Source organism: Lolium perenne, chromosome 4 (assembly GCF_019359855.2).
Source record: "Lolium perenne isolate Kyuss_39 chromosome 4, Kyuss_2.0, whole genome shotgun sequence".
NCBI classification, from domain to species: domain Eukaryota; kingdom Viridiplantae; phylum Streptophyta; class Magnoliopsida; order Poales; family Poaceae; genus Lolium; species Lolium perenne.
Genome location: NC_067247.2, coordinates 217,683,576 through 217,687,660, shown reverse-complemented (window position 1 = coordinate 217,687,660; position 4,085 = coordinate 217,683,576).

Below are 4,085 nucleotides of genomic sequence, written 5' to 3'. Positions count from 1 at the left end.
GCAGGACTTGCCCCCGTTCACACTTCCTTTGGTGTGAGGCCAGGTATAAAGATCCAAGCCCACGCCGCCTTCTCCGCGACTGCAAACCCACCCTTTTGTCCACCCGCACACCCCCAGTAGACTTCTCCCGATAATACGGCTTTACTCACGGTGTACTTTGGACAATCCTTCATAGATCGTAGAGCCATCATCACTAATGGATGGGGATTTAAAAGGCTATCCCAACCTACGGCAGTGCCTCCAACACCCCACCGGCTCTACCAATCCGTTGGCGTGCAGAAGGGAAAAGATACGGCTGGCTTCCCGCAGCCATTATAGATCTCATGGTCAACGCGGTTTGTACGGCGCTAGAATCACTGGACGGCATTGGTAATTTAATCCTAGGGTGATATAACCCATGCAATGGAACCTCCACCATATCAACACATACCATGGTTCCATTGCCAACCACATAGTCATATTCATAGTTGGAAAGTAACATTTTATTTGCGATGCAGGAATGATAAGTATATAGCTTTGCGTTAAAGTAGTAGAAAATAATCAAGTTGACATGAGCAAGGGTGAACTTGCCCGTGGACTGCGAGATAGTGCGCTTCAATGCGCTTGATGGAACCTGGACCTCGGGTTCTGTAAGAAGCATCATTGTCCGGTAAGGACAATGTTATAAAATCCTAATAATGCAATCATGGATGTATTATTTTATGTTGAATCCCTTTACCCCGCTGAGTTATAGCAATTTAGGGTTGAGTTAAGATTTATGCCTTTGGTTGTAACTTGCAATTGATTTAAAAGGGTAAACCATTTTAATTCACATAAAGTACAATAATTCAAATTAAAACTATTTGACTTGGTGGTTCATCAATCATTCCAAAATTGAATAAAAATAATAGAGTTGCCTCTATAGAGTATTTTTCTTTGAAAAATACCTTTCTCAATAGAAATGACTTGGAATAATAGAATTTCATTTTGAAATGTTTGAAAATAAGTATTTGAACTTATTTGAGATTTTTCCTTGAATTTTTAAATACAAGGAAATAATAGTTTAAAATTCCAAGGTATTATTTAAATTCTGCAAATTCATAATTTTGAATTTGTTTCTTTAATTCTATTTCATATTTTATTCTGGTTAGGATTTATTTTTCATTCACTAATCCAATTTTTAATGGATTTTTAGAGTTGTATTTTATTTACTAAAAATTGGTGAAATTCTGGCTTTTTCTAAATAGTGAAAAGTCCAAAATACCCCTGGCCCCTATTGGGCCAGCCCACTTAACTAAGGCCCAGGGACAGCCCACTAAGGCATGTCCCCTAATGGGTCGGTGGCGCCGAAGCGGCCCACCTCGCTCCTCACTCGTCTCTCTCACTCGCTCGTTCCTAACCCTAACTCTCTCGCGTCTCCCGTGGCGATGGCGTCGCCGCCATGGCCGCCGCCACTCTCCGGCCATCACCATGCGCCCCTGTCCTAGCCACTTACCAAATCGGGACCGCCGCGTGAAGATCTACCGATCTATCCGCGTGGTTTCTCCCATCTCTTCCTCTCCTGGCGAATCGCCCTTCTCTGGATCTCGTGGAGAATCGCCTCTGGCGATTCACGATCTCCGGCGAGCTCTCGTCCTCGCCGACGACGTGTGCGCCCCTGAGATTGACCTGGCGCGGGTACTGCTCGCAGTACTCGTGCCGTCGTCTCAGGTGCTCTGCTGCGGTGGTGTGTTTGTTTTCGCCGGCGTAACGTCGGCGCCTACCCTGGATTTGCAGCTGCTACGGCCGCGCGAGCACTGCCTCGCCATGCCCTAGCTTCTGCTTCCAGGCGCGTGTAAGTTCTTCACCTCCTCCTTCTCTTCTCCATGTCTGTGTGCCTCCCTTGCTACTGTACTTCTTCCTCCTCATGCTCTGTTGCTCTCTGGTGATCCTGTGATCACACAGAGCTCTGCCATGGCTGCTTAATCTGTCTATACTTATGTTTGCTGCAAGCTCATGGCCAAAGCACCCATTTCTGGTACTGGCCAGTGTTGCCTTGCTATTCATGCTCTGCTTGCTTATCTGTTACTCCTAGCCTACTCTAATCTTGCTATGCTCTGCTGTGCTTACTTAAGAGCTTACTATGCCATGCTATCCTTGTTTATGGTTTGCTTGTGCTTACTGGCATGTCATACTTGCTTGTCTAGTTGTACTGTGGTGCATCAGTGACACTTGTGTTTGCCAGTGGTGCTTGTGAAATGCTTCTGTGCTTCCTGTGTAAGCTAATGATCCATGGGATCATCCATTGCTTGTTGGCTTACCTATTTGTATAGCTTGACTTGATTCAATTGATCCATTTGATCAATTAAATGTCAGTGATGGCTTACTGATTAATTATGTGACTAAGTGATTCATTTTCCTTGTTGATGCTTATGCTCAAGCATCACTATGCTACTGCTTTCTTGTGCTATTGCTTGCTCTAGCTTACTGGACTAGATCCAGTAGCTGTGATGCAGTGATTGGTGCCATGTTGCTCTATAGTGTGCTAGTGTCAATAATTAGTATGGATCTGTGATAAATTCATACTTGAGTTAAATTGATTCATAATGAACTGCTTATGCAGTGATGATTTAAATATCTTGCTTGTATATGAAGTTGCTATTCATGATTGTGTAGCAAGCAAATGAATCTGAATCCATTCCTGGATGATGATGTGCTATATTTGGCTTTCTTTTAAATGGTGCTAAGTGTGATGTGATCTCAGTAGCCTTGCTACTGATTGGTTGCTCACTTATTTGATTGGATCTTGTGGCTACTCAACCTTTGCTTGCATATTTGGGGATCATACTAGATATGAATGCCAATATGCTTGCCTGATGAAATCTAGGGTTTACTGATGGTTACTAGCTTAGGATTTACTGTATAGTCTGTATTAGCTGCTATTTGTAGCAACACATCTACTGGTGCTATTTGTGCATATGATCTTGCTAGTGTGTGCATCTGTGCATGATTGCTAGCTTCTGTGTACAAGATCTGTATCTAGATGATTTCCATTTTTAGTGGCTTTTAGACTGGCAGTAATCCTTGGTGAAAACCAAGTGATGATCTACCCACTTGAGCATCTGCTCAATCCCATGATTATCTCATGCATATATTATGGATCAGATCCATTGGATCTGTCCAGGAACTTGGTATACCTTGTTCCAGCTCCTAGTATGAGATGTTTTGTTGTTGCAGACTTGGGGTTTTGTGCACATCCCTTCACCTCCAGGTTCTGGTTGATCTTCTCAGGTCACCATGATTCCTGGTGGCTAAGTGGTTGTGTGTTGGTGCTGTTCTTGAGTATGAACTGGATGAACTTGTGTTTGAATTATGAATTCATTACTTATATTGTGTGATGTTTATTGTTAAATGTTTTGACACTTATCAAATGCAATCATTCCCCAAAGTAATAAGATACAAAAGAGATCATGTCGAAATTGCCCTAACTCACATTGCCTAACCCTAAGTGCAAAATGAGAGAGAACCTCGATCCCTCTTAGGTTTAGTTGCAATAAGGCGCGAAAATTTCCCCCGTTTTGCGATGAAATGCACATCCCATTTCTAAATCTACCCTTCGTTGTTCCTATGTTCTGGGTTATTACAGTTCAGTCAATGCATTTACGCGTTCATGTATACGCTTGTTTCCTTCGGCTGGGTTCAGAGCTATGACTATAAGGAGTAACGAAGAAATATCAGAATATACTTTTATAAAAAATTCAAAGGACAGGAAGTTAAGGGCACTTACAGTTCAAGCTTTCTGTGGCTTTATGCAGTTCTGCAAGAGCATAGCGTTCTGCGTCGGCAACCAGCTCGCTCTTTGTGGTGACCCTGCATACCACTGCATGTTGTAGTATGCCAGTCGTTGATATAACATTCACGAAGTACCAATCCGCAAATATTACATCCCTCAGAGTAGTACAACAGAACATAGCAGGTCCATAACTCATTCATTTATTATTACAAGCAACATGTACATATCATCTCAGAGCTCCTCTTGGGTCCTAAGAGGAATACTCCTGGGTTCGAGGCGAACCCGACTCAACTTACAATATAAGAGTCTTACTAAGTTATACATTTTATTCTCC